This window comes from Delphinapterus leucas, chromosome 12 (genome assembly GCF_059928025.1).
Source record: "Delphinapterus leucas isolate spDelLeu-1000000601 "Yukka" chromosome 12, BTC_Dleu_Yukka2, whole genome shotgun sequence".
Lineage (NCBI taxonomy): Eukaryota > Metazoa > Chordata > Mammalia > Artiodactyla > Monodontidae > Delphinapterus > Delphinapterus leucas.
In genome coordinates, this window is record NC_143140.1 from 29,665,120 (window position 1) to 29,688,701 (window position 23,582).

At 39.7% G+C, this 23,582-nt stretch overlaps 1 protein-coding gene across 2 annotated transcripts in view; it reads left to right on the top strand.

Annotated features, from left to right (window-relative positions):
- ANKRD6 (ankyrin repeat domain 6) overlaps nucleotides 1–23,582 on the top strand; it is a 327,878-nt gene that overhangs the window by 51,094 nt on the left and 253,202 nt on the right. The window lies entirely within an intron of this gene.

A 23,582-nucleotide genomic window follows, 5' to 3' on the forward strand; every position in this document is an offset into this window, starting at 1 on the left:
AAGAGACCTGTGATTTCTTTTTTTTTTTCCTAATTTTATTTCTTATACAGCAGGTTCTTATTAGTTACCTATTTTATACATATTAGTGTATACACGTCAATCCCAATCTCCCAATTCATCCCACCACGACCCCACCCTCCTGCCGCTTTCCCCCCTTCGTGTCCACACGTTTGTTCTCTACATCTGTGTCTCTATTTCTGCCCTGCAAACTGGTTCATCTGTACCATTTTTCTGCGTTCCACATACATGCGTTAATATACGATATTTGTTTTTCTCTTTCTGATTTACTTCACTCTGTATGACAGTCTCTAGATCCATCCACGTCTCTACAAATGACCCAATTTCATTCCTTTTTATGGCTGAGTAATATTCCATTGTAATGCACCACATCTTCTTTATCCATTCGTCTGTCGATGGTCATCTAGGTTGCATCCATGTCCTGGCTATTATAAACAGTGCTGCAATGAACATTGGGGTGCATGTGTCTTTTTGAATTATGGTTTTCTCTGGGTATATGCCCAGTAGTGGGATTGCTGGGTCATATGGTAATTCTATTTTCAGTTTTTTAAGGAACCTCCATACTGTTCTCCATAGTGGCTGTATCAATTTACATTCCCACCAACAGTGCAAGAGGGTTCCCTTTTCTCCACACCCTCTCCAGCATTTATTGTTTGTAGATTTTTTGAGGATGGCCATTCTGACCTGTGTGAGGGGATACCTCATTGTAGTTTGGATTTGCATTTCTCTAATGATTAGTGATGTTGAGCATCCTTTCATGTGTTTGTTGGCAGTCTGTATATCTTCTTTGGAGAAATATCTATTTAGGTCTTCCTATTTTTGGATTGGGTTGTTTGTTTTTTTGATATTGAGCTGCATGAGCTGCTTGTATATTTTGGAGATTAATCCATTGTTAGTTGTTTTGTTTGCAAATATTTTCTCCCATTCTGAGGGTTGTCTTTTCATCTTGTTTGTAGTTTCCTTTGCTGTGCAAAAGCTTTTAAGTTTCATTAGGTCCCATTTGTTTATTTTTGTTATTATTTCCATTACTCTAGGAGGTGGGTCAAAAAGGATCTTGCAGTGATTTATGTCATAGAGTGTTCTGCCTATGTTTTCCTCTAAGAAGTTTATAGTATCTGACCTTACATTTAGGTCTTTAATCCATTTTGAGTTTATTTTTGTGTATGATGTTAGGGAGTGTTCTAATTCCATTCTTTTACATGTAGCTGTCCAGTTTTTCCAGCACCACTTATTGAAGAGACTGTCTTTTCTCCACTGTATATCCTTGCCTCCCTCGTCATAGATTAGTTGACCATAGGTGCGTGGGTTTATCTTTGGGCTTTCTATCCTGTTCCATTGATCTATATTTCTGTTTTTGTGCCAGTACCACATTGTCTTGATTACTGTATCTTTGTAGTATAGTCTGAAGTCAGGGAGTCTGATTCCTCCAGCTCCGTTTTTTTCCCCCAAGAACGCTTTGGGTGTTCGGGGTGTTTTGTGTCTCCATACAAATTTGAAGGTTTTTTGTTCTAGTTCTGTAAAAAAATGCCATTGGTAATTTGATAGGAATTGCATTGAGTCTGTAGATTGCTTTGGGTAATGTAGTCATTTTCATAATATTGATTTTTCCAATCTAAGAAGATGGTATATCTCTCCATCTGTTTGTATCATCTTTAATTCCTTTCATCTCAGTGTCTTATAGTTTTCTGCATACAGTTCTTTTTTCTCCCTAGATAGGTTTATTCCTAGGTATTCTATTCTTTTTGTTGCAGTGGTAAATGGGAGTGTTTCCTTAATTTCTTTTTCAGATTTTTCATCATTAGTGTATAGAAATGCCAGAGATTTCTGTGCATTAATTTTGTATCCTGCAACTTTACCAAATTCATTGATTAGCTCTAGTAGTTTTCTGGTGGCATCTTTAGGATTCTCTATGTATAGTATCATGTCATCTGCAAACAGTGACAACTTTACTTCTTTTCCAATTTGTATTCCTTTTATTTCTTTTTCTTCTCTGATTGCTGTGGCTAGGACTTACAATACTATGTTCAGTAATAGTGGTGAGAGTGGACATCCTTGTCTTGTTCCTGATCTTGGAGGAAATGGTTTCAGTTTTTCACCATTGAGAATGATGTTTGTTGTGGGTTTGTCGTATATGGCCTTTGTTATGTTGAGGTAGGTTCCCTCTATGCCCACTTTCTGTAGAGTTTTTATCATAAATCGGTGTTGAATTTTGTCAAAAGCTCTTTCTGCATCTATTGAGATGATCATATGGTTTTTCTTCTATAGTTTGTTAATATGGTGTATCACATTGATTGATTTGCATATATTGGAGAATCCTTGCGTCCCTGGGATAAATCCCACTTGATCATGGTGTATGATCCTTTTAATGGGTTGTTGGATTCTGTTTGCTAATGTTTTGTTGAGGATTTTTGCATCTATATTCATCAGTGATATTGGTCTGTAATTTTTTTTTTTGTAGTATCTTTGTCTGGTTTTGGTATCAGGGTGTTGGTGGCCTCATAGAATGAGTTTGGGAGTGTTTCTTCCTCTGCAAATTTTTGGAAGAGTTTGAGAAGGATGGGTGCTGTTAGCTCTCCTCTAAATGTGTGATAGAATTCACCTGTGAAGCCACCTGGACCTGGACTTTTGTTTGTTGGAAGATTTTTAATCACAGTTTCAATTTCATGTAATTGGTCTGTTCATATTTTCTATTTCTGGTTTAGTCTTGGAAGGTTTATCTTTCTAAGAATTTGTCCATTTCTTCCAGGTTGTCCATTTTATTAGCATAGAGTTGCTTGTAGTAGTCTCTTAGGATGCTTTGTATTTGTGCGGTGTCTGTTGTAACTGCTCCTTTTTCATTTCTAATTTTATTGATTTGAGTCCTCTCCTTCTTTTTCTTGATGAGTCTGGCTAATGGATTATCAATTATGTTCATCTTCTCAAAGAACCAGCTTTTAGTTTTATTGACCTTTGATATTGTTTTCTTTGTTTCTGTTTCATTTATTTCTGATCTGATCTTTATGATTTCTTTCCTTCTGCTAACTTTGGGTTTTGTTTGTTCTTCTTTCTCTAGTTCCTTTAGGTGTAAGGTTAGATTGTTTGAGATTTTTCTTGTTTTTTGAGGTAGCCTTGTATTGCCAAAAACTTCCCTCTTAAAACTGCTTTTGCTGCATCCCATAGGTTTTGGATCATTGTGTTTTCATTGTCATTTGTCTCTAGGTATTTTCTTATTTCCTCTTTGATTTCTTCAGTGATCCGTCGGTTATTTAGTAACATATTGTTTAGTGTCCATGTGTTTGTGTTTTTTATGTTTTTGTCCCTGTAATTGATACTAATCTCAGAACGTTGCGGTCAGAAAAGATGCTTGATGTGATTTCAGTTTTCTTAAATTTACTGAGGTTTGATTTGTGACCCTAGATGAGATCTATCCTGGAGAATATTCCGTACGCACTTGAGAAGAAAGTGTAATCTACTGTCTTTGGACGGAATGTCCTATAAATATCAATTAAATCTATCTGGTCTCTTGTGTCATTTAAAGCTTGTGTTTCCTTATTAATTTTCTGTTTGGATGATCTGTCCATTGGTGTAAGTGAGGTGTTAAAGTCCCCCGCTATTATTGTGTTACTGTTGATTTCCTCTTTTATAGCTCTTAGCAGTTGCCTTATGTATTGAGGTGCTCCTATGTTGGGTGCATATATATCTGTAACTGTTATATCTTCTTCCTGGATTGATCCCTTGCTCATTATGTAGTGTCCTTCCTTGTCTCTTGTAACATTCTTTATTTTAAAGTTTATTTTATCTGTCATAGGTATTGCTACTCCAGCTTTCTTTTGATTTCCATTTGCATGGAATATCTTTTTCCATCCCCTCACTTTCAGTCTGTATGTGTCCCTAGGTCTGAGGGGGTCTCTTGTAGACAGCACATATATGGGTCTTGTTTTTGTATCCATTCAGCGAGCCTGTGTCTTTTGGTTGGAGCATTTAATCCATTCACGTTTAAGGTAATTATCGCTATGTATGTTCCTATGACCATTTTCTTAATTGTTTTGGGTATGTTTTTGTAGGTCCTTTTCTTCTCTTGTGTTTCCCACGTAGAGAAGTACCTTTAGCATTTGTTGTAGAGCTGGTTTGGTGGTGCTGAATTCTCTTAGCTTTTGCTTGTGTGTAACGCTTTTGATTTTTCCGTTGAATCGTTCTGTTGAATGAATGAGATGCTTTCTGGATAGAGTAATCTTGGTTGTAGTTTTTTCCCTTTCATCACTTTAAATATGTCATGCCACTCCATTCAGGCTTGTAGAGTTTCTGCTGAGAAATCAGCTGTTAACCTTATGGGAGTTCCCTTGTATGTTATTTGTCATTTTTCCTTTGCTGCTTTCAATAATTTTTCTTTGTCTTTAATTTTTGCCAGTTGGATTACTATGTGTCTTGGCGTGTTTCTCCTTGGGTTTATCCTGTATGGGACTCTCTGTGCTTCCTGGACTTGGGTGGCTATTTCTTTTCCCACGTTAGGGAAGTTTTTGACTATAATCTCTTGAAATGTTTTCTCGGGTCCTTTCTCTCTGTCTCTTCTCCTTCTGGGACCTCTATAATGTGAATGTTGTTGTGTTTAATGTTGTCCCAGAGGTCCCTTAGGCTGTCTTCATTTCTTTTCATTCTTTTTTCTTTATTCTGTTCAGCAGTGAATTCCAGCATTCTGTCTTCCAGGTCACTTATCTGTTCTTCTGCCTCAGTTCTTCTGCTATTGATTCCTTCTCGTGTATTTTTCATTTCAGTTATTGTATTGTTCATCTCTGTTAAACATTTCTTGTATCTTCTCGATCTTTGCCTCCATTCTTTTTCCAAGGTCCTGGATCATCTTCCTTATAATTATTCTGAATTCTTTTTCTGGAAGGTTGCCTATCTCCACTTCATTTAGGTGTTTTTCTGGGGTTTTATCTTGTTCCTTCATCTGATAAATAGCCCTCTACCTCTTCATCTTGTCTGTCTTTCTACGAATGTGGTTTTTGTTTCACAGGCTGCAGAATTGTAGTTCTTCTTGCTTCTGTCTGCCCTCTGGTGGATGAGGCTATCTAAGAGGCTTGTGCAAGTTTCCTGATGGGAGGGACTGGTGGTGGGTAGAGCTGGGTGTTACTCTGATGAGCAGAGCTCAGTAAAACTTTAATCCACTTGTCTGCTGATGGGTAGGTTTGGGTTCCCTCCTTGTTGGTTGTTTGGCCTGAGGCAACCCAACAGTGGAGCCTGCCCGGGCTCTTTGGTGGGGCTAATGGCGGACTCTGGGAGGGCTCACTCCAAGGAGTACTTCCCAGAACTTTTACTGCCAGTGTCCTTGTCCCTGTAGTGAGCCACAGCTACCCCGCACCTCTGCAGGAGACCCTCCAACACTAGCAGGTTAGGTCTGGTTCAGTCTCCTATGTGGTCACTGCTCCTTACACTGGGTCCTGATGCACACACTACTTTGTGTGTGCCCTGCAAGAGTGGAGTCTCTGTTTCCCCCCAGTCTTGTCGAAGTCCTGCAATTAAATCCCACTAGCTTTCAAAGTCTGATTCTCTAGGAATTCCTCCTCCCATTGCCAGACCCCCAGGTTGGGAAGCCTGACGTGGGGCTCAGAACCTTCACTCCAGTGGGTGGAATTCTGTGGTCTAAGTGTTCTCCGGTTAGTGAGTCACCCACCCAGCAGTTATGGCATTTGATTTTATTGTGATTGCGCCCCTCCTACTGTCTCATTGTGGCTTCTCCTTTGTCTTTGGATGTGGGGTATCTTTTTGGTAAGTGCCGGTGTTTTCCTGTTGATGATTGTTCAGCAGTTAATTCTGATTCTGGTGCTCTTGCAAGGGGGAGTGCGAGCAAGTCCTTCTACTCCGCCATCTTCCAGATGATGTGTGATTCCTTTAAAGGCATTGACTTAAAATTTTTTAGGAGCATGTGTAAATTGCTTCTGATTATAAAAATAACATATACCCATTATGGAGCATTTTTTAAAAATATGAAAATTAGGAAGGAAAATAAAATCACCTATAAGCCCATTATGATGAGAAAACACTATTAATATTTGGGTTTATTTCCTTCCAGTCTTTTTATATCTGTGTGCTTTACACCCGTTTCCCACTGTTCACTAAAGTAATATAACTATGTCTGTCTTGTTTTATTTTTCCACCTTTATTTTGAAAGTTAGCATACATACAGAAAAGTTGGAATGATAGCTTAATGAATGCTTGTTCACTCTTCACCTAGGTTCAACCAGTCGTTACTATGTTGCCACGTTTGCTTTGTCTATCTCACACACTATTTGCTCTCTTGCTGAACTGTTTGAGATTTAGCTGTAGACCGTCCTGACCCGTCACCTCTAAGTACTCCACAGGACATTGACTAAGAATGAGGATTTTGTCCTTCCTAACACAGTACCATTTTCATATCTGAGAAAATTAACACTAATTGCATAATATCCATCCATATTCAGATTTTCTCATTTCTCCGAAAATGTTTTTCTTGTTTTTTTTCTTTTTTTTTTTTTTTTTTTTTTTACTATTTTTTATTTTTGGTTGTGTCTTCATTGCTGCACGCAGGCTTTCTCTAGTTGTGGCGAGCAGGGGTTACTATTTGTTGCTGAGCATGGGCTCTAGAGCACAGGCTTAGTAGTTGTGGCGCAAAGGCTTAGTTGCTCCACGGCATGTAGGATATTCCGGACCAGGGCTCGAACCCGTGTGCCCTGAATTGGCAGGCAGATTCTTTTCTTTTCTTTTTAAACATCTTTTTGGAGTATTATTGCCTTACAATTGTGTGTTAGTTTCTGCTTCATAACAAAGTGAATCAGTTATGCATATACATATGTTCCCATATCTCTTCCCTCTTGCGTCTCCCTCCCTCCCACCCTCCCTATGCCACCCCTATAGGTGGTCACAAACCGCCGAGCTGATCTCCCTGTGCTATGTGGCTGCTTCCCACTAGCATTCTATTTTACGTTTGGTAGTGTCCATGCCAATCCCTCACTTTGTCACAGCTTAACTTTCCCCCTCCCCATATCCTCAAGTCCGTTCTCTAGTAGGTCTGTCTTTATTCCTCTCTTACCCCTAGGTTCTCTATGACATTTTTTTCCCCTTAAATTCCCTATATATGTGTTAGCATATGGCATTTGTCTTTCTCTTTCTGACTTACTTCACTCTGTATGACAGACTCTAGGTCCATCCACCTCATTACAAGTAGCTCAATTTCGTTTCTTTTTATGGCTGAGTACTATTCCATTGTATATATGTGCCACATCTTCTTCATCCATTCATGCGATGATGGACACTTAGGTTGTTTCCATCTCTGGGCTGTTGTAAATGGAGCTGCAATGAACATTTTGGTACACGACTCCTTTTGAGTTATGGTTTTCTCAGGGTATATGCCCAGTAGTGGGATTGCTGGGTCATATGCTAGTTCTATTTGTAGTTTTCTAAGGAACCTCCATTCTGTTCTCCATCGTGGCTGGACCGATTCACATTCCCAGCAGTAGTGCAAGAGGGTTCCCTTTTCTCCACACCCTGTCCAGCATTTATTGTTTCTAGATTTTTGGATGATGGCCCTTCTGACTGGTGTGAGATGATATCTCATTGTAGTTTTGATTTGCATTTCTCTACTGATTAATGATGTTGAGCATTCTTTCATGTGTTTGTTGGCAGTCTGTATATCTTCTTTGGAGAAATGTCTGTTTCGGTCTTCTGCCCATTTTTGGATTGGGTCGTTTTGTTTTTTTTGTTATTGAGCTGCATGAGCTGCTTGTAAATTTTGGAGATTAATCCTTTGTCAGTTGCTCCATGTGAAAATGTTTTCTCCCATTCTGAGGGTTGTCTTTTGGTCTTGTTTATGGTTTCCTTTGCTGTGCAAAAGCTTTGAAGTTTCATTAGGTCCCATTTGTTTATTTTCGTTTTTATTTCCATTTCTCTAGGAGGTGGGTCAAAAAGGATGTTGCTGTGATTTATGTCACAGAGTGTTCTGCCTATGTTTTCCTCCAAGAGTTTGATAGTTTCTGGCCTTACCTTTAGGTCTTTAATCCATTTTGAGCTTATTTTTGTGTACGGTGTTAGGGAGTGATCTAATCTCATACTTTTACATGTACCTGTCCAGTTTCCCAGCACCGTTTATTGAAGAGGCTGTCCTTTCTCCACTGTACACTCCTGCCTCCTTTATCAAAGGTAAGGTGACCATATGTGCGTGGGTTTATCTCTGGGCTTTCTATGCTGTTCCTTTGATCTATATTTCTGGTTTTGTGCCAGTACCATAGTGTCTTGATTACTGTAGCTTTGTAGTATAGTCTGAAGTCAGGGAGCCTGATTCCTCCAGCTCCGTTTTTCGTTCTCAAGATTGCTTTGGCTATTCGGGGTCTTTTGTGTTTCCATACAAATTGTGAAATTTTTTGTTCTAGTTCTGTGAAAAATGCCGGTGGTAGTTTGATAGGGATTGCATTGAATCTGTAGATTGCTTTGGGGAGTAGAGTCATTTTCACAATGTTGATTCTTCCAATCCAAGAACATGGTATGTCTCTCCATCTATTTGTATCATCTTTAATTTCTTTCACCGGTGTCTTATAATTTTCTGCGTACAGGTCTTTTGTCTCCTTAGGTAGGTTTATTCCTAGATATTTTATTCTTTTTGTTGCAGTGGTAAATGGGAGTGTTTTCTTGATTTCACTTTCAGATTTTTCATCATCAGTGTATAGGAATGCCAGAGATTTCTGTGCATTAATTTTGTATCCTGCTACTTTACCAAATTCATTGATTGGCTCTAGTAGGCTTCTGGGCGCATCTTTAGGATTCTCTATGTATAGTATCATGTCATGTGCAAACAGTGACAGCTTTACTTCTTCTCTTCCGATTTGTATTCCTTTTATTTCTTCTCTGATTGCTGTGGCTCAAACTTCCAAAACTAGGTTGAATAAGAGTGGTGAGAGTGGGCAACCTTTACTTGCTGCTGATCTTAGTGGAAATGGTTTCACTTTTTCACCATTGAGGACGATGTTGGCTGTGGTTTTGTCATATATGGCCTTTATCATGTTGAGGAAAGTTCCCTCTGTGCCTACCTTCGGCAGGGTTTTTATCCTAAATGGGTGTTGAATTTTGTCGAAAGCTTTCTCTGCATCTGTTGACGTGATCATATGGTTTTTCTCCTTCAGGTTGTTAATATGGTGTATCACATTGATTGATTTGCGTATGTTGAAGAATCCTTGCATTCCTGGAATAAACCCACTTGATCATGGCGTATGATCCTTTTAATGTGCTGTTGGATTCTATTTGCTAGTAGTTTGTTGAGGATTTTTGCATCTGTGTTTATCAGTGATATTGGCCTGTAGTTTTCTTGCTTTGTGACATCTTTGTCTGGTTTTGGTATCAGGGTGATGGTGGCCTCGTAGAATGAGTTTGGGAGTGTTCCTCCCTCTGCTATATTTTGCAAGAGTTTGAGAAGGATAGGTGTTCACTCTTCCCTAAATGTTTGATAGAAGTCGCCTGTGAAGCCATCTGGTCCTGGGCTTTTGTTTGTTGGAAGATTTTTAATCACAGTTTCAATTTCAGTGCTTGTGATTGGGCTGTTCATATTTTCTATTTCTCCCTGATTCAGTCTTGGCAGGTTGTGCATTTCTAAGAATTGGTCCATTTCTTCCAGGTTGTCCATTTTATTGGCATAGAGTTGCTTGCAATCTCTCATGATCCTGTGTGTATTTCTGCAATATCAGTTGTTACTTCTCCTTTTCCCGTCTTTTTTTTTTTTTTTTACCTCTTTATTGGAGTATGATTGCTTTATAATGGTGTGTTGGTTTCTGCTTTGTAACAAAGTGAATCAGTTATACATATACATATGTTCCCATATCTCTTCCCTCCTGCGTCTCCCTCCCTCCCACCCTCCCTATCCCAACCCTCTAGGCGGTCACAAAGCACCGAGCTGATGTCCCTGTGCTACGCGGCTGCTTCCCACCAGCTATCTGTGTTACGTTTGGTGGTGTATATATGTCCATGCCACTCTGTCACTTTGTCACAGCTTACACTTCCCCCTCCCCATATCGTCAAGTCCGTTCTCTAGTAGGTCTGTCTTTCTTCCTATCTTACCCCTAGGTTCTCTATGACATTTTGTTCCCCTTAAATTCCCTATATATGTGTTAGCATATGGCATTTGTCTTTCTCTTTCTGACTTACTTCACTCTGTATGACAGACTCTAGGTCCATCCACCTCATTACAAGTAGCTCAATTTCGTTTCTTTTTATGGCTGAGTACTATTCCATTGTATATATGTGCCACATCTTCTTCATCCATTCATGCGATGATGGACACTTAGGTTGTTTCCATCTCTGGGCTGTTGTAAATGGAGCTGCAATGAACATTTTGGTACACGACTCGTTTTGAGTTATGGTTTTCTCAGGGTATATGCCCAGTAGTGGGATTGCTGTGTCATATGCTAGTTCTATTTGTAGTTTTCTAAGGAACCTCCATTCTGTTCTCCATCGTGGCTGGACCGATTCACATTCCCAGCAGTAGTGCAAGAGGGTTCCCTTTTCTCCACACCCTGTCCAGCATTTATTGTTTCTAGATTTTTGGATGATGGCCCTTCTGACTGGTGTGAGATGATAACTCATTGTAGTTTTGATTTGCATTTCTCTACTGATTAATGATGTTGAGCATTCTTTCATGTGTTTGTTGGCAGTCTGTATATCTTCTTTGGAGAAATGTCTGTTTCGGTCTTCTGCCCATTTTTGGATTGGGTCGTTTTGTTTTTTTTGTTATTGAGCTGCATGAGCTGCTTGTAAATTTTGGAGATTAATCCTTTGTCAGTTGCTCCATGTGAAAATGTTTTCTCCCATTCTGAGGGTTGTCTTTTGGTCTTGTTTATGGTTTCCTTTGCTGTGCAAAAGCTTTGAAGTTTCATTAGGTCCCATTTGTTTATTTTCGTTTTTATTTCCATTTCTCTAGGAGGTGGGTCAAAAAGGATGTTGCTGTGATTTATGTCACAGAGTGTTCTGCCTATGTTTTCCTCCAAGAGTTTGATAGTTTCTGGCCTTACCTTTAGGTCTTTAATCCATTTTGAGCTTATTTTTGTGTACGGTGTTAGGGAGTGATCTAATCTCATACTTTTACATGTACCTGTCCAGTTTCCCAGCACCGTTTATTGAAGAGGCTGTCCTTTCTCCACTGTACACTCCTGCCTCCTTTATCAAAGGTAAGGTGACCATATGTGCGTGGGTTTATCTCTGGGCTTTCTATGCTGTTCCTTTGATCTATATTTCTGGTTTTGTGCCAGTACCATAGTGTCTTGATTACTGTAGCTTTGTAGTATAGTCTGAAGTCAGGGAGCCTGATTCCTCCAGCTCCGTTTTTCGTTCTCAAGATTGCTTTGGCTATTCGGGGTCTTTTGTGTTTCCATACAAATTGTGAAATTTTTTGTTCTAGTTCTGTGAAAAATGCCGGTGGTAGTTTGATAGGGATTGCATTGAATCTGTAGATTGCTTTGGGGAGTAGAGTCATTTTCACAATGTTGATTCTTCCAATCCAAGAACATGGTATGTCTCTCCATCTATTTGTATCATCTTTAATTTCTTTCACCGGTGTCTTATAATTTTCTGCGTACAGGTCTTTTGTCTCCTTAGGTAGGTTTATTCCTAGATATTTTATTCTTTTTGTTGCAGTGGTAAATGGGAGTGTTTTCTTGATTTCACTTTCAGATTTTTCATCATCAGTGTATAGGAATGCCAGAGATTTCTGTGCATTAATTTTGTATCCTGCTACTTTACCAAATTCATTGATTGGCTCTAGTAGGCTTCTGGGCGCATCTTTAGGATTCTCTATGTATAGTATCATGTCATGTGCAAACAGTGACAGCTTTACTTCTTCTCTTCCGATTTGTATTCCTTTTATTTCTTCTCTGATTGCTGTGGCTCAAACTTCCAAAACTAGGTTGAATAAGAGTGGTGAGAGTGGGCAACCTTTACTTGCTGCTGATCTTAGTGGAAATGGTTTCACTTTTTCACCATTGAGGACGATGTTGGCTGTGGTTTTGTCATATATGGCCTTTATCATGTTGAGGAAAGTTCCCTCTGTGCCTACCTTCGGCAGGGTTTTTATCCTAAATGGGTGTTGAATTTTGTCGAAAGCTTTCTCTGCATCTGCTGACGTGATCATATGGTTTTTCTCCTTCAGGTTGTTAATATGGTGTATCACATTGATTGATTTGCGTATGTTGAAGAATCCTTGCATTCCTGGAATAAACCCACTTGATCATGGTGTATGATCCTTTTAATGTGCTGTTGGATTCTATTTGCTAGTAGTTTGTTGAGGATTTTTGCATCTGTGTTTATCAGTGATATTGGCCTGTAGTTTTCTTGCTTTGTGACATCTTTGTCTGGTTTTGGTATCAGGGTGATGGTGGCCTCGTAGAATGAGTTTGGGAGTGTTCCTCCCTCTGCTATATTTTGCAAGAGTTTGAGAAGGATAGGTGTTCACTCTTCCCTAAATGTTTGATAGAAGTCGCCTGTGAAGCCATCTGGTCCTGGGCTTTTGTTTGTTGGAAGATTTTTAATCACAGTTTCAATTTCAGTGCTTGTGATTGGGCTGTTCATATTTTCTATTTCTCCCTGATTCAGTCTTGGCAGGTTGTGCATTTCTAAGAATTGGTCCATTTCTTCCAGGTTGTCCATTTTATTGGCATAGAGTTGCTTGCAATCTCTCATGATCCTGTGTGTATTTCTGCAATATCAGTTGTTACTTCTCCTTTTCCCGTCTTTTTTTTTTTTTTTTACCTCTTTATTGGAGTATGATTGCTTTATAATGGTGTGTTGGTTTCTGCTTTGTAACAAAGTGAATCAGTTATACATATACATATGTTCCCATATCTCTTCCCTCCTGCGTCTCCCTCCCTCCCACCCTCCCTATCCCAACCCTCTAGGCGGTCACAAAGCACCGAGCTGATGTCCCTGTGCTACGCGGCTGCTTCCCACCAGCTATCTGTGTTACGTTTGGTGGTGTATATATGTCCATGCCACTCTGTCACTTTGTCACAGCTTACACTTCCCCCTCCCCATATCCTCAAGTCCGTTCTCTAGTAGGTCTGTCTTTCTTCCTATCTTACCCCTAGGTTCTCTATGACATTTTGTTCCCCTTAAATTCCCTATATATGTGTTAGCATATGGCATTTGTCTTTCTCTTTCTGACTTACTTCACTCTGTATGACAGACTCTAGGTCCATCCACCTCATTACAAGTAGCTCAATTTCGTTTCTTTTTATGGCTGAGTACTATTCCATTGTATATATGTGCCACATCTTCTTCATCCATTCATGCGATGATGGACACTTAGGTTGTTTCCATCTCTGGGCTGTTGTAAATGGAGCTGCAATGAACATTTTGGTACACGACTCGTTTTGAGTTATGGTTTTCTCAGGGTATATGCCCAGTAGTGGGATTGCTGTGTCATATGCTAGTTCTATTTGTAGTTTTCTAAGGAACCTCCATTCTGTTCTCCATCGTGGCTGGACCGATTCACATTCCCAGCAGTAGTGCAAGAGGGTTCCCTTTTCTCCACACCCTGTCCAGCATTTATTGTTTCTAGATTTTTGGATGATGGCCCTTCTGACTGGTGTGAGATGATAACTCATTGTAGTTTTGATTTGCATTTCTCTACTGATTAATGATGTTGAGCATTCTTTCATGTGTTTGTTGGCAGTCTGTATATCTTCTTTGGAGAAATGTCTGTTTCGGTCTTCTGCCCATTTTTGGATTGGGTCGTTTTGTTTTTTTTGTTATTGAGCTGCATGAGCTGCTTGTAAATTTTGGAGATTAATCCTTTGTCAGTTGCTCCATGTGAAAATGTTTTCTCCCATTCTGAGGGTTGTCTTTTGGTCTTGTTTATGGTTTCCTTTGCTGTGCAAAAGCTTTGAAGTTTCATTAGGTCCCATTTGTTTATTTTCGTTTTTATTTCCATTTCTCTAGGAGGTGGGTCAAAAAGGATGTTGCTGTGATTTATGTCACAGAGTGTTCTGCCTATGTTTTCCTCCAAGAGTTTGATAGTTTCTGGCCTTACCTTTAGGTCTTTAATCCATTTTGAGCTTATTTTTGTGTACGGTGTTAGGGAGTGATCTAATCTCATACTTTTACATGTACCTGTCCAGTTTCCCAGCACCGTTTATTGAAGAGGCTGTCCTTTCTCCACTGTACACTCCTGCCTCCTTTATCAAAGGTAAGGTGACCATATGTGCGTGGGTTTATCTCTGGGCTTTCTATGCTGTTCCTTTGATCTATATTTCTGGTTTTGTGCCAGTACCATAGTGTCTTGATTACTGTAGCTTTGTAGTATAGTCTGAAGTCAGGGAGCCTGATTCCTCCAGCTCCGTTTTTCGTTCTCAAGATTGCTTTGGCTATTCGGGGTCTTTTGTGTTTCCATACAAATTGTGAAATTTTTTGTTCTAGTTCTGTGAAAAATGCCGGTGGTAGTTTGATAGGGATTGCATTGAATCTGTAGATTGCTTTGGGGAGTAGAGTCATTTTCACAATGTTGATTCTTCCAATCCAAGAACATGGTATGTCTCTCCATCTATTTGTATCATCTTTAATTTCTTTCACCGGTGTCTTATAATTTTCTGCGTACAGGTCTTTTGTCTCCTTAGGTAGGTTTATTCCTAGATATTTTATTCTTTTTGTTGCAGTGGTAAATGGGAGTGTTTTCTTGATTTCACTTTCAGATTTTTCATCATCAGTGTATAGGAATGCCAGAGATTTCTGTGCATTAATTTTGTATCCTGCTACTTTACCAAATTCATTGATTGGCTCTAGTAGGCTTCTGGGCGCATCTTTAGGATTCTCTATGTATAGTATCATGTCATGTGCAAACAGTGACAGCTTTACTTCTTCTCTTCCGATTTGTATTCCTTTTATTTCTTCTCTGATTGCTGTGGCTCAAACTTCCAAAACTAGGTTGAATAAGAGTGGTGAGAGTGGGCAACCTTTACTTGCTGCTGATCTTAGTGGAAATGGTTTCACTTTTTCACCATTGAGGACGATGTTGGCTGTGGTTTTGTCATATATGGCCTTTATCATGTTGAGGAAAGTTCCCTCTGTGCCTACCTTCGGCAGGGTTTTTATCCTAAATGGGTGTTGAATTTTGTCGAAAGCTTTCTCTGCATCTGCTGACGTGATCATATGGTTTTTCTCCTTCAGGTTGTTAATATGGTGTATCACATTGATTGATTTGCGTATGTTGAAGAATCCTTGCATTCCTGGAATAAACCCACTTGATCATGGTGTATGATCCTTTTAATGTGCTGTTGGATTCTATTTGCTAGTAGTTTGTTGAGGATTTTTGCATCTGTGTTTATCAGTGATATTGGCCTGTAGTTTTCTTGCTTTGTGACATCTTTGTCTGGTTTTGGTATCAGGGTGATGGTGGCCTCGTAGAATGAGTTTGGGAGTGTTCCTCCCTCTGCTATATTTTGGAAGAGTTTGAGAAGGATAGGTGTTCACTCTTCCCTAAATGTTTGATAGAAGTCGCCTGTGAAGCCATCTGGTCCTGGGCTTTTGTTTGTTGGAAGATTTTTAATCACAGTTTCAATTTCAGTGCTTGTGATTGGGCTGTTCATATTTTCCATTTCTCCCTGATTCAGTCTTGGCAGGTTGTGCATTTCTAAGAATTGGTCCATTTCTTCCAGGTTGTCCATTTTATTGGCATAGAGTTGCTTGCAATCTCTCATGATCCTGTGTGTATTTCTGCAATATCAGTTGTTACCTCTCCTTTTCCCGTCTTTTTTTTTTTTTTTACCTCTTTATTGGAGTATGATTTCTTTATAATGGTGTGTTGGTTTCTGCTTTGTAACAAAGTGAATCAGTTATACATATACATATGTTCCCATATCTCTTCCCTCCTGCGTCTCCCTCCCTCCCACCCTCCCTATCCCAACCCTCTAGGCGGTCACAAAGCACCGAGCTGATGTCCCTGTGCTACGCGGCTGCTTCCCACCAGCTATCTGTGTTACGTTTGGTGGTGTATATATGTCCATGCCACTCTGTCACTTTGTCACAGCTTACACTTCCCCCTCCCCATATCCTCAAGTCCGTTCTCTAGTAGGTCTGTCTTTCTTCCTATCTTACCCCTAGGTTCTCTATGACATTTTGTTCCCCTTAAATTCCCTATATATGTGTTAGCATATGGCATTTGTCTTTCTCTTTCTGACTTACTTCACTCTGTATGACAGACTCTAGGTCCATCCACCTCATTACAAGTAGCTCAATTTCGTTTCTTTTTATGGCTGAGTACTATTCCATTGTATATATGTGCCACATCTTCTTCATCCATTCATGCGATGATGGACACTTAGGTTGTTTCCATCTCTGGGCTGTTGTAAATGGAGCTGCAATGAACATTTTGGTACACGACTTGTTTTGAGTTATGGTTTTCTCAGGGTATATGCCCAGTAGTGGGATTGCTGTGTCATATGCTAGTTCTATTTGTAGTTTTCTAAGGAACCTCCATTCTGTTCTCCATCGTGGCTGGACCGATTCACATTCCCAGCAGTAGTGCAAGAGGGTTCCCTTTTCTCCACACCCTGTCCAGCATTTATTGTTTCTAGATTTTTGGATGATGGCCCTTCTGACTGGTGTGAGATGATAACTCATTGTAGTTTTGATTTGCATTTCTCTACTGATTAATGATGTTGAGCATTCTTTCATGTGTTTGTTGGCAGTCTGTATATCTTCTTTGGAGAAATGTCTGTTTCGGTCTTCTGCCCATTTTTGGATTGGGTCGTTTTGTTTTTTTTGTTATTGAGCTGCATGAGCTGCTTGTAAATTTTGGAGATTAATCCTTTGTCAGTTGCTCCATGTGAAAATGTTTTCTCCCATTCTGAGGGTTGTCTTTTGGTCTTGTTTATGGTTTCCTTTGCTGTGCAAAAGCTTTGAAGTTTCATTAGGTCCCATTTGTTTATTTTCGTTTTTATTTCCATTTCTCTAGGAGGTGGGTCAAAAAGGATGTTGCTGTGATTTATGTCACAGAGTGTTCTGCCTATGTTTTCCTCCAAGAGTTTGATAGTTTCTGGCCTTACCTTTAGGTCTTTAATCCATTTTGAGCTTATTTTTGTGTACGGTGTTAGGGAGTGATCTAATCTCATACTTTTACATGTACCTGTCCAGTTTCCCAGCACCGTTTATTGAAGAGGCTGTCCTTTCTCCACTGTACACTCCTGCCTCCTTTATCAAAGGTAAGGTGACCATATGTGCGTGGGTTTATCTCTGGGCTTTCTATGCTGTTCCTTTGATCTATATTTCTGGTTTTGTGCCAGTACCATAGTGTCTTGATTACTGTAGCTTTGTAGTATAGTCTGAAGTCAGGGAGCCTGATTCCTCCAGCTCCGTTTTTCGTTCTCAAGATTGCTTTGGCTATTCGGGGTCTTTTGTGTTTCCATACAAATTGTGAAATTTTTTGTTCTAGTTCTGTGAAAAATGCCGGTGGTAGTTTGATAGGGATTGCATTGAATCTGTAGATTGCTTTGGGGAGTAGAGTCATTTTCACAATGTTGATTCTTCCAATCCAAGAACATGGTATGTCTCTCCATCTATTTGTATCATCTTTAATTTCTTTCACCGGTGTCTTATAATTTTCTGCGTACAGGTCTTTTGTCTCCTTAGGTAGGTTTATTCCTAGATATTTTATTCTTTTTGTTGCAGTGGTAAATGGGAGTGTTTTCTTGATTTCACTTTCAGATTTTTCATCATCAGTGTATAGGAATGCCAGAGATTTCTGTGCATTAATTTTGTATCCTGCTACTTTACCAAATTCATTGATTGGCTCTAGTAGGCTTCTGGGCGCATCTTTAGGATTCTCTATGTATAGTATCATGTCATGTGCAAACAGTGACAGCTTTACTTCTTCTCTTCCGATTTGTATTCCTTTTATTTCTTCTCTGATTGCTGTGGCTCAAACTTCCAAAACTAGGTTGAATAAGAGTGGTGAGAGTGGGCAACCTTTACTTGCTGCTGATCTTAGTGGAAATGGTTTCACTTTTTCACCATTGAGGACGATGTTGGCTGTGGTTTTGTCATATATGGCCTTTATCATGTTGAGGAAAGTTCCCTCTGTGCCTACCTTCGGCAGGGTTTTTATCCTAAATGGGTGTTGAATTTTGTCGAAAGCTTTCTCTGCATCTGTTGACGTGATCATATGGTTTTTCTCCTTCAGGTTGTTAATATGGTGTATCACATTGATTGATTTGCGTATGTTGAAGAATCCTTGCATTCCTGGAATAAACCCACTTGATCATGGTGTATGATCCTTTTAATGTGCTGTTGGATTCTATTTGCTAGTAGTTTGTTGAGGATTTTTGCATCTGTGTTTATCAGTGATATTGGCCTGTAGTTTTCTTGCTTTGTGACATCTTTGTCTGGTTTTGGTATCAGGGTGATGGTGGCCTCGTAGAATGAGTTTGGGAGTGTTCCTCCCTCTGCTATATTTTGGAAGAGTTTGAGAAGGATAGGTGTTCACTCTTCCCTAAATGTTTGATAGAAGTCGCCTGTGAAGCCATCTGGTCCTGGGCTTTTGTTTGTTGGAAGATTTTTAATCACAGTTTCAATTTCAGTGCTTGTGATTGGGCTGTTCATATTTTCCATTTCTCCCTGATTCAGTCTTGGCAGGTTGTGCATTTCTAAGAATTGGTCCATTTCTTCCAGGTTGTCCATTTTATTGGCATAGAGTTGCTTGCAATCTCTCATGATCCTGTGTGTATTTCTGCAATATCAGTTGTTACCTCTCCTTTTCCCGTCTTTTTTTTTTTTTTTTACCTCTTTATTGGAGTATGATTTCTTTATAATGGTGTGTTGGTTTCTGCTTTGTAACAAAGTGAATCAGTTATACATATACATATGTTCCCATATCTCTTCCCTCCTGCGTCTCCCTCCCTCCCACCCTCCCTATCCCAACCCTCTAGGCGGTCACAAAGCACCGAGCTGATGTCCCTGTGCTACGCGGCTGCTTCCCACCAGCTATCTGTGTTACGTTTGGTGGTGTATATATGTCCATGCCACTCTGTCACTTTGTCACAGCTTACACTTCCCCCTCCCCATATCCTCAAGTCCGTTCTCTAGTAGGTCTGTCTTTCTTCCTATCTTACCCCTAGGTTCTCTATGACATTTTGTTCCCCTTAAATTCCCTATATATGTGTTAGCATATGGCATTTGTCTTTCTCTTTCTGACTTACTTCACTCTGTATGACAGACTCTAGGTCCATCCACCTCATTACAAGTAGCTCAATTTCGTCTCTTTTTATGGCTGAGTACTATTCCATTGTATATATGTGCCACATCTTCTTCATCCATTCATGCGATGATGGACACTTAGGTTGTTTCCATCTCTGGGCTGTTGTAAATGGAGCTGCAATGAACATTTTGGTACACGACTCGTTTTGAGTTATGGTTTTCTCAGGGTATATGCCCAGTAGTGGGATTGCTGGGTCATATGCTAGTTCTATTTGTAGTTTTCTAAGGAACCTCCATTCTGTTCTCCATCGTGGCTGGACCGATTCACATTCCCAGCAGTAGTGCAAGAGGGTTCCCTTTTCTCCACACCCTGTCCAGCATTTATTGTTTCTAGATTTTTGGATGATGGCCCTTCTGACTGGTGTGAGATGATAACTCATTGTAGTTTTGATTTGCATTTCTCTACTGATTAATAATGTTGAGCATTCTTTCATGTGTTTGTTGGCAGTCTGTATATCTTCTTTGGAGAAATGTCTGTTTCGGTCTTCTGCCCATTTTTGGATTGGGTCGTTTTGTTTTTTTTGTTATTGAGCTGCATGAGCTGCTTGTAAATTTTGGAGATTAATCCTTTGTCAGTTGCTCCATGTGAAAATGTTTTCTCCCATTCTGAGGGTTGTCTTTTGGTCTTGTTTATGGTTTCCTTTGCTGTGCAAAAGCTTTGAAGTTTCATTAGGTCCCATTTGTTTATTTTCGTTTTTATTTCCATTTCTCTAGGAGGTGGGTCAAAAAGGATGTTGCTGTGATTTATGTCACAGAGTGTTCTGCCTATGCTTTCCTCCAAGAGTTTGATAGTTTCTGGCCTTACCTTTAGGTCTTTAATCCATTTTGAGCTTATTTTTGTGTACGGTGTTAGGGAGTGATCTAATCTCATACTTTTACATGTACCTGTCCAGTTTCCCAGCACCGTTTATTGAAGAGGCTGTCCTTTCTCCACTGTACACTCCTGCCTCCTTTATCAAAGGTAAGGTGACCATATGTGCGTGGGTTTATCTCTGGGCTTTCTATGCTGTTCCTTTGATCTATATTTCTGGTTTTGTGCCAGTACCATAGTGTCTTGATTACTGTAGCTTTGTAGTATAGTCTGAAGTCAGGGAGCCTGATTCCTCCAGCTCCGTTTTTCGTTCTCAAGATTGCTTTGGCTATTCGGGGTCTTTTGTGTTTCCATACAAATTGTGAAATTTTTTGTTCTAGTTCTGTGAAAAATGCCGGTGGTAGTTTGATAGGGATTGCATTGAATCTGTAGATTGCTTTGGGGAGTAGAGTCATTTTCACAATGTTGATTCTTCCAATCCAAGAACATGGTATGTCTCTCCATCTATTTGTATCATCTTTAATTTCTTTCACCGGTGTCTTATAATTTTCTGCGTACAGGTCTTTTGTCTCCTTAGGTAGGTTTATTCCTAGATATTTTATTCTTTTTGTTGCAGTGGTAAATGGGAGTGTTTTCTTGATTTCACTTTCAGATTTTTCATCATCAGTGTATAGGAATGCCAGAGATTTCTGTGCATTAATTTTGTATCCTGCTACTTTACCAAATTCATTGATTGGCTCTAGTAGGCTTCTGGGCGCATCTTTAGGATTCTCTATGTATAGTATCATGTCATGTGCAAACAGTGACAGCTTTACTTCTTCTCTTCCGATTTGTATTCCTTTTATTTCTTCTCTGATTGCTGTGGCTCAAACTTCCAAAACTAGGTTGAATAAGAGTGGTGAGAGTGGGCAACCTTTACTTGCTGCTGATCTTAGTGGAAATGGTTTCACTTTTTCACCATTGAGGACGATGTTGGCTGTGGTTTTGTCATATATGGCCTTTATCATGTTGAGGAAAGTTCCCTCTGTGCCTACCTTCGGCAGGGTTTTTATCCTAAATGGGTGTTGAATTTTGTCGAAAGCTTTCTCTGCATCTGTTGACGTGATCATATGGTTTTTCTCCTTCAGGTTGTTAATATGGTGTATCACATTGATTGATTTGCGTATGTTGAAGAATCCTTGCATTCCTGGAATAAACCCACTTGATCATGGTGTATGATCCTTTTAATGTGCTGTTGGATTCTGTTTGCTAGTAGTTTGTTGAGGATTTTTGCATCTGTGTTTATCAGTGATATTGGCCTGTAGTTTTCTTGCTTTGTGACATCTTTGTCTGGTTTTGGTATCAGGGTGATGGTGGCCTCGTAGAATGAGTTTGGGAGTGTTCCTCCCTCTGCTATATTTTGGAAGAGTTTGAGAAGGATAGGTGTTCACTCTTCCCTAAATGTTTGATAGAAGTCGCCTGTGAAGCCATCTGGTCCTGGGCTTTTGTTTGTTGGAAGATTTTTAATCACAGTTTCAATTTCAGTGCTTGTGATTGGGCTGTTCATATTTTCTATTTCTCCCTGATTCAGTCTTGGCAGGTTGTGCATTTCTACGAATTGGTCCATTTCTTCCAGGTTGTCCATTTTATTGGCATAGAGTTGCTTGCAATCTCTCATGATCCTGTGTGTATTTCTGCAATATCAGTTGTTACTTCTCCTTTTCCCGTCTTTTTTTTTTTACCTCTTTATTGGAGTATGATTGCTTTATAATGGTGTGTTAGTTTCTGCTTTGTAACAAAGTGAATCAGTTATACATATACATATGTTCCCATATCTCTTCCCTCCTGCGTCTCCCTCCCTCCCACCCTCCCTATCCCAACCCTCTAGGCGGTCACAAAGCACCGAGCTGATGTCCCTGTGCTACGCGGCTGCTTCCCACCAGCTATCTGTGTTACGTTTGGTGGTGTATATATGTCCATGCCACTCTGTCACTTTGTCACAGCTTACACTTCCCCCTCCCCATATCCTCAAGTCCGTTCTCTAGTAGGTCTGTCTTTCTTCCTATCTTACCCCTAGGTTCTCTATGACATTTTTTTCCCCTTAAATTCTCTATATATGTGTTAGCATATGGCATTTGTCTTTCTCTTTCTGACTTACTTCACTCTGTATGACAGACTCTAGGTCCATCCACCTCATTACAAGTAGCTCAATTTCGTTTCTTTTTATGGCTGAGTACTATTCCATTGTATATATGTGCCACATCTTCTTCATCCATTCATGCGATGATGGACACTTAGGTTGTTTCCATCTCTGGGCTGTTGTAAATGGAGCTGCAATGAACATTTTGGTACACGACTCGTTTTGAGTTATGGTTTTCTCAGGGTATATGCCCAGTAGTGGGATTGCTGGGTCATATGCTAGTTCTATTTGTAGTTTTCTAAGGAACCTCCATTCTGTTCTCCATCGTGGCTGGACCGATTCACATTCCCAGCAGTAGTGCAAGAGGGTTCCCTTTTCTCCACACCCTGTCCAGCATTTATTGTTTCTAGATTTTTGGATGATGGCCCTTCTGACTGGTGTGAGATGATATCTCATTGTAGTTTTGATTTGCATTTCTCTACTGATTAATGATGTTGAGCATTCTTTCATGTGTTTGTTGGCAGTCTGTATATCTTCTTTGGAGAAATGTCTGTTTCGGTCTTCTGCCCATTTTTGGATTGGGTCGTTTTGTTTTTTTTGTTATTGAGCTGCATGAGCTGCTTGTAAATTTTGGAGATTAATCCTTTGTCAGTTGCTCCATGTGAAAATGTTTTCTCCCATTCTGAGGGTTGTCTTTTGGTCTTGTTTATGGTTTCCTTTGCTGTGCAAAAGCTTTGAAGTTTCATTAGGTCCCATTTGTTTATTTTCGTTTTTATTTCCATTTCTCTAGGAGGTGGGTCAAAAAGGATGTTGCTGTGATTTATGTCACAGAGTGTTCTGCCTATGTTTTCCTCCAAGAGTTTGATAGTTTCTGGCCTTACCTTTAGGTCTTTAATCCATTTTGAGCTTATTTTTGTGTACGGTGTTAGGGAGTGATCTAATCTCATACTTTTACATGTACCTGTCCAGTTTCCCAGCACCGTTTATTGAAGAGGCTGTCCTTTCTCCACTGTACACTCCTGCCTCCTTTATCAAAGGTAAGGTGACCATATGTGCGTGGGTTTATCTCTGGGCTTTCTATGCTGTTCCTTTGATCTATATTTCTGGTTTTGTGCCAGTACCATAGTGTCTTGATTACTGTAGCTTTGTAGTATAGTCTGAAGTCAGGGAGCCTGATTCCTCCAGCTCCGTTTTTCGTTTTCAAGATTGCTTTGGCTATTCGGGGTCTTTTGTGTTTCCATACAAATTGTGAAATTTTTTGTTCTAGTTCTGTGAAAAATGCCGGTGGTAGTTTGATAGGGATTGCATTGAATCTGTAGATTGCTTTGGGGAGTAGAGTCATTTTCACAATGTTGATTCTTCCAATCCAAGAACATGGTATGTCTCTCCATCTATTTGTAT